The sequence below is a fragment of the Chrysochloris asiatica genome, unplaced genomic scaffold (assembly GCF_000296735.1).
Source record: "Chrysochloris asiatica unplaced genomic scaffold, ChrAsi1.0 scaffold00024, whole genome shotgun sequence".
Lineage (NCBI taxonomy): Eukaryota > Metazoa > Chordata > Mammalia > Afrosoricida > Chrysochloridae > Chrysochloris > Chrysochloris asiatica.
This window is the reverse complement of record NW_006408542.1, coordinates 19,650,827-19,657,763: the sequence shown is the minus strand read 5'-3', so window position 1 is coordinate 19,657,763 and position 6,937 is coordinate 19,650,827. Positions and strand designations below refer to the sequence as shown.

Sequence of the window (6,937 nt, the reverse complement as noted above, 5' to 3'; positions counted from 1 at the left end):
TCATATTTCTTGCATTGTTCCAATTTCTCTAAGGTGGAACAAGAACAAAGTCATTTGAGAAGCCCAAGGTTACAGAGCTTGGAGCAGCCCTGGTACTAGAATGATTCTGGATTACTAAGCACAGTGCGAGCTGTGTGGTGCCCTATAAATTTAGTTGAATTGCACAAGGCTGCTTGGATTGATGCCCAAAGAAGGCTGAGATGGAAACAAAGAGGATAAGCTGTGAGGTGCGAGAGGGTGCCAGAGAAATCTTGACTTAAATCATGACTCTGCCTCTGGTGGCCATCCCTAGGTCAAGAACTAGGCACAGCTTCACACACGTACACAGCTTCAACCTGTTTCTCTCTCATCTCCAACCGTCTCATTCTGGGATTAATCCTTTTTGTAGGGTAGTAGGTGGTCTGGAAGGCTGAAGAGATTAAAAGAACATGGATATTGAAAGGGCAAGCTTTGGCTTCCCTCCTGAGTCCCACTTCCATGACATCACTATGCTTACCTTTGTTCAGTCTGTGCTCCGAGGTCAGAACCCAGTCCACAGCTCCATAAAAGTCTTCACTTGCCCGTGAAATGCTGACAGCTCCATAGGAGTTCATAAGTAGAATTTGCTAGGGCTGTTGCTTCTTGGTGTGCTTCCTACTCATAGCGACCCTATAGAACAGAGTGGAGCTGCACCTTAAGGGTCTGTGAGGTTGTAAATCTTATGACAGCCAACTGCTATATCTTTTCCCTGTGGAGCTGCTGGCAGGTTTGAACGGCAGACCTTGCAGTTAGCAGCCCAATGTGTAACTCACTGTACCTCCAAAATGACAATCAATACACATGCCAGGGGTCAGTCAGAAAGTATGAGTACTGGGGTTTCAGTTCATATATGTACTGGTTTATTCTAAACAAAACATGCTTCAACATGTCTGTGATCTGTGGATGGCTGCAGACAAGTTTTCTCAGAAATATGCACTTGTCTCAGTCTTGTTAGGGTGCCTTCAAAAAAACCACAAAAATGATCCAATCGCTTTCACTCTTCAGGCGTCCTCATGAAAGTGACATCGTCTTTAAACCTTGCGTGACAATCCCTGATGTACCGTCGCGATGCCCAGGGAAGACAGGGTGACCTGGAAGTCCAACTACTTCCTTAAGATCATGCAACTTTTGGATGATTATCCAAAATGCTTCATTGTGGGAGCAGACAATGTGGGCTCCAAGCAGATGCAGCAGATCTGCTTGTCCCTGCGCGGGAAGGCCGTGGGTGCTGATGGGCAAGAACACCATGATGCGCAAGGCCATCCGGGGGCACCTGGAAAACAACCCGGCTCTAGAGAAACTGTTGCCTTACATCCAGGGCAATGTGGGGTTTGTGTTCACCAAGGAGGAAATCACTGAGATCAGGGACATGCTGCTGGCCAACAAAGTGCCAGCTGCTGCCCATGTGGGGGCCATTGCCCCATGTGAGGCTACTGTGCCAACCCAAAATACCGGTCTGGGTCCCGAAAAGACCTCTTTCTTCCAGGCTTTGGGCATCACCACAAAGATCTCCAGAGGCACCATTGAAATCCTGAGTGATGTGGAGCTGGTAAGACTGGAGACAAAGTGGGAGCCCGCGAAGCTACCTTGCTGAACATGCTGAACCTCTCCCCCTTCTTCAGGCTGAATATCCAGCAGGTGTTTGACAATGGCAGCATCTACAACCCGGAAGTGCTTGACATCACTGAGGAAGTTCTGCATACTCACTTCCGGGAGGGTGTCTGCAACGTTGCCAGTGTGTATCTTCATATTTTTTACCCAACTGTTGCCTCAGTACCTCATTCCGTCATCAATGGGTATAAGTGGGTCCTGGCTTTGTCTGTGGAGACTGAGTACACCTTCCCACTGGCTGAAAAGGTCAAGGCCTTTTTGGCTGATCCATCTGCATTTGTTGCTGCCGTCCCTGTGGCCGCTGCCACCACTGCTGCTCCAGCTGCTGCCTCCGCCCCGGCCAAGGTTGAAGCAAAGGAAGAGTCCAGTCAGACGAGGATATGGGATTTGGTCTCTTTGTCTAGTCATCAAAGTTTACCACCAACTCAGCCAGCTTTATTGGCAGCAAAGAATTAAAGGCTTACTTCTCTTTAAAAAAAAAAAAAGATCCAATCAAAACAGTCATTTCTGAGGGATCTGCTGGGCCAGTTAAAGTCAAGGCAAAGAGGTCAGTCAACTCAGGTTATGGTGAATGGGGAATTCCAAAAGGGTACTGTTGATAGGTTTTTCTCCAAGGGCACAAGATGATCACAGGGGATTATGAAGAAGTTTTAAATTGAAAATAGCGTTGTTGAGAAAAAGATCAGGGAAGTTACCCCAAGGAATTCCGCCCCCCCCCCCTAAGCATGACAATCAGTGAATCTGCTAATTCTTCAAGGGCAGAGCAAGAGTGTTCCTATAAGAATTTCATTGGGAAATCCTTATCATATTGACCCTACAGCCTTGATGCTGCCCTTTGCAGGCTTCTTTTTGTTCCTAAAACTCAAAGGACATTGAAAAGGAACACACTTTGAATCCCTTGATGACGCCCAAACTGTCATTTTGACGTGGTACAAATCGAAGTGAGCAGAATTCGTCAGGGAAGGGGTAGTGAGATGGAAGCGCAGCTTCAGTGGTCTGCTCCCATAAGGCTTTGCAGACACAGGAACCCTGTGGAGCAGTTCTACTCTGTCCTAAAGCATCACCATGAGTTGGAATCCGCTGGACCACAATGGGTTATATTTTTACTGGTGAAGACAACCTCATCTTTCTCTCTGAGTGGCTTGTGGGTTCTAACTACTGACCTTTCAGTTAGCAGCAGAGTGCTTTAACCATGGCACCACCAGAACTCTTTCTACCCTGCATCCCAAATTCAGGATGTTATTGAATTACCAGGAACTGTACAATGACAGTCTAGTTTGGTTTTATTTTTTGATATATCATTAGAAATATGATGTTGCTGTATATAATTTGTTGATGTTATCCGATGTTTACACACAGATGTTTGATGTTACGATTTTTAAAGATATTGGCAATTGTTGGTAAGTGCCATTGAGTCGGTTCAGAGCCACAGCCACCTTGTATAAGGTTTCTGAGGAGCAACTGGTGAGCATGGACCTTGCGGTTCAAGCCAACTTTGCAGTCCACACATTCACCTACAGTGCCACACCAGGACTATCAATTATTATTATTTATTATTTTTGAAAATAAGAGACAATAATAATGAAAACCAAAAAAAAGAGGTTATATTTATGTCAAAACTGATTTCCAATGGAGTGATCTGAATAGAACCCCATGGTAAATAAGGGACTCTCTGTAGGTGCATATTATATATGTACATTTATATGCAAGTGTGTGTGAGACTCTTCCTGACCCTTAGGCTGGGCAAGTAGAAATTGCTTGGGAAGTAAGGAAATGTCCTTCTAATTTATGATCCTCAGAATTTCACAGTGTGCACATGCTGCCGTAAATTTTCTTGTCTCCCATAAATAGATCTTATTTTTCCCAAATGGACAGCACTCTCCCAGGGTGCAGGCAACGCCATGCAAGCCTGGCCTGTTTGTCTTAACTGGGCCCACCCAGGAATAAAGCACAAGGACACCTGCCTTTTCCACGGTGCCGGGCAGCCAGCTGTGGGGAGCACAGGGACAGCAGTGAGGTGCACAGCCACAGTGGGCCAGGCAGGGGGAGGAGGAGTGGTGAAGCATAAATTAGGCCCCAACAACACAATGTTTTCTTGCTTTCCTCTCTGCCCACAGGTCCTGATTTAGGAGAGCTGAAACTCCTTTAAAACTTCTGCCCAGCAGGAAAACAATGGGAATTCTTCATATACTTTCGATGAAAAAAAAAAAGGAAGAACCAAACTGTTGCCATCTAGTTGATTCTGTTAAAATAGAAGTACTCCACGAGGATGTCTTGGCTATAATCTTTATGGAAGCAGTTCGTCAAGTCTTTCTTCCTTGGCACCACTGGGTGGGTTTGAACTGCCACCTTTAGATTAGTTGTTGCTGTTCTTAAATGCCATCAAGTCAGGTCCGACTCATAGCAACCTTGTATAGGGTTTCTGAGGGCAGCTGGTGAGTTTGAACCACCAACCTTGGAGTTCAAACCAATCTTGCTGTCCAGTGCTTTATTCACCCTTTGTGATCTCCATGGACCTATGTTTGGTACTTATTTTTTGTAAGCATGATTTTGGTTCTTGACAGATTTGGGTTAGATATGAGGAAGCCCTTCTTTGAGAACAAGCACAATTAAATCCCTAGGTCAAAGACTTTTAGAAATTAGGACCCTCTAGACTCATCCAGCACTTAGCAACAACAACGGTATAGTCCTGGTGTGGCCCCATAAGATAAACAATGGACCGCAAGATCAGTTTGAACTGCAAAGTCAAAAGTTCAAACCCTCACTTTAGTTGCTCCTGGAAAACTCTATACAGGGTCACTATGAGTCATAACCAACTTGACAGTGCTTAACAACAACAACAAGAACAGCCTTGTGACTTCATAGTTGTTCAGACTATAGCCCAGAGGGGTTTATTGACATGTCCCAAGTCACACAGCGCATTTAATGGTAGGCTTCATGGAAGTTTGTTTTCGTGTGTATAAGGACTACAATATTCTAAGAAAAATTTCATTAATTTGTATACTAAATGGAGAGAAAATTAGCAACTGGCTTCCCTGCATATTATCCCCGGGTCTTTGTGTAAGTTATTTAACCTCAGTTTCCTCTATAAAATGAGGTAAATAATACCTCCCGAGATCATTGTGAGAGAGTACGTTCCCATGTGTGAGGCGTCTATCTGAAGAACTCTAAGTGTTCAATTAAGGTTTGTTCCCTTCACCTACCTTCAATATTCATTTCCTCCTCTCCTCCTTTTACAATGACAATAAACAACAAATATATTGTGCTCACACCTTGTTTTGTAAATAGGCGCACCTCAAATCCATATTGCAGTGAAATATGAAATGAAACGTCCTGAGCAACCCAGATAAGTTGCTGGCATTGTGAATGGCATGGTGGGGAGGAGACAGGGAGCAAGGGTTAAAGTCAGTGTGGATATGGATTGACTGAAGAAAAAAGTCCTCAAGGAGAAGAGGCCTCAAAGATAAAAGGGGAAGTGATGGTGTTGACCACAGAAGGGAGATGCTGCTTTTTTCCCAGCAAGCACTCTGAGTGCCATGTGTGGGTTATTATGAAGCAAGTTCCCAGAAGGACAACAGGACTGAAGTGAGCTTCAGTCTGCCTGGGTAGGGGAGTGAACATCAGAAAGGTGTATGCAGTTGTGAGTTGAGCTGCAGATTGTTGTTGGGTGCCAGCTGGGTGCCATCGAGTGCATTCTGACTCATAGTGACCCTACAAGATAGAACAGAACTGTCCCCATAGGGTTTCCTATTGCTTAAGTGCTCAGCTGGCAACTGAAAAATCAGCAGTTTGAACGCATCAGCTGCTCCAAGGGAGAAAGATGTGACTGTTTGTTTCCATAAAAACTACTGCCTTGGGAACTCTATGGGGCAGTTCTTCTCTGATCTATGTGTTTGCATGAGTCAGAATCAATTTGACAACAGGTTTGGTTTAGTTTCTTACTCTTTCTGGGAGCAGTTGGTCAGGTCATTGTCTTGCAGAGCAGCTGGTGGGTTCCGACTGCTGGCCTTTCAGTTAGCAACAGTGTGCTTAACCATTGTGCCACCAGGGCTCCTTTTCAGCTGTACATAACAGCCACCAATGAGTGATTCTGAAAACCATTTGATGTTCATTATGTGTCTTACTACAGCTCCTTTGCCAAGGCTGTTTGGCAATGCAAAGCAGATACTTGATTTTCACATACAGCATCAATGAAAAACAAAAGTGTCATAAAAATTCAATCTGGTCTTTTTATAGCAGCAATGGGAACCACAGGACTTTTATTATCATAACTATCTCCCATAAGATCTATGGAACAAAACAGAACATTAGTGAGGGAGAGAGTGTGCGACTATTATGTTGCACGCAAATTGGGCCGGGGAGTCACATGGCACAGAATGCAGACCTGAATGCAGAATGTGGATGCACAAATTGGGCCTGGAGGGCCCAACTGAAGTCAGTTTAGGTCTCCTCCTGGATCCCTGGAGGCACATGGTACCTGCAGCTGTACTTCCTGAGGCCACATCAGCCTTGTGAGGTGATTCAGTTTGTAGGAGACAATTTAATTGCCTCTGACTACCCAGGTCCCCACGTGCTCATTTCTAGGGCTGTGAGCCTCCTCCCAAAGAACTTATCATTGTCAGTGTGTGGACTGGGGATGAAGTCCACGTTGTTGTGCTTCACTTTGCCACATGGTGTCGCCACTTGCAGCATCCAGGTTACAATTTCAAAACCCATGAAGCCAGGGCTGAAGTGCCAAGGTTTAAATCCTCCACACAGAAAAGGGACCCTGGAGGCACTGACCTTGACCAGAGTGTAGCAAGGGGGAGGAACAGAATTTCCCAAATACGTGATGTTAATGATGTGAGGAGGGTAGCATACAAGGGAGAAATGGAATTGTCAGCCAGGCTTAGCCCACACCAGCCATTTATCTATCCCAAATGGCTTAGGAGCGATGGTGAATTCATTGTGGAGGCAAAGCAATGTAGTCTGGAGAAATTCCCTGAGCCTGTGAGCCCAGTGCCAGCCACCTTTCTCCTTTCTCCCTTCACCACAGTCCTCCATTGCTGTCCAATCTTCTTTGTTCTCCAAGTTCCCCAGTTTGGGACAGATGGAGTGACAGAATATGTCTTGCTTGGTATCTTGGGAACATAGTAAAAAATAGAGCCAGTAATGGTCAATTACTATAACACAGTCCACAAAGACAATGTTTTACATCCTACTTTTGTGAGTAGTAACTGAGATCTTAAAAAAACTCAAGAGGACAAACAAGATGGTGGATTGGGTGGAAGTGCAGTAAGGAGTTCTGTCAGCAACAACACAGAATACC

The 6,937-nt window shown here is 45.0% G+C and overlaps 1 pseudogene; it reads left to right on the top strand.

Moving 5' to 3' along the window:
• The first annotated feature begins 1,086 nt into the window (after positions 1–1,086).
• LOC102825938 lies at positions 1,087–2,033 on the top strand (annotated as a pseudogene).
• The last annotated feature ends 4,904 nt before the right edge of the window (positions 2,034–6,937 follow it).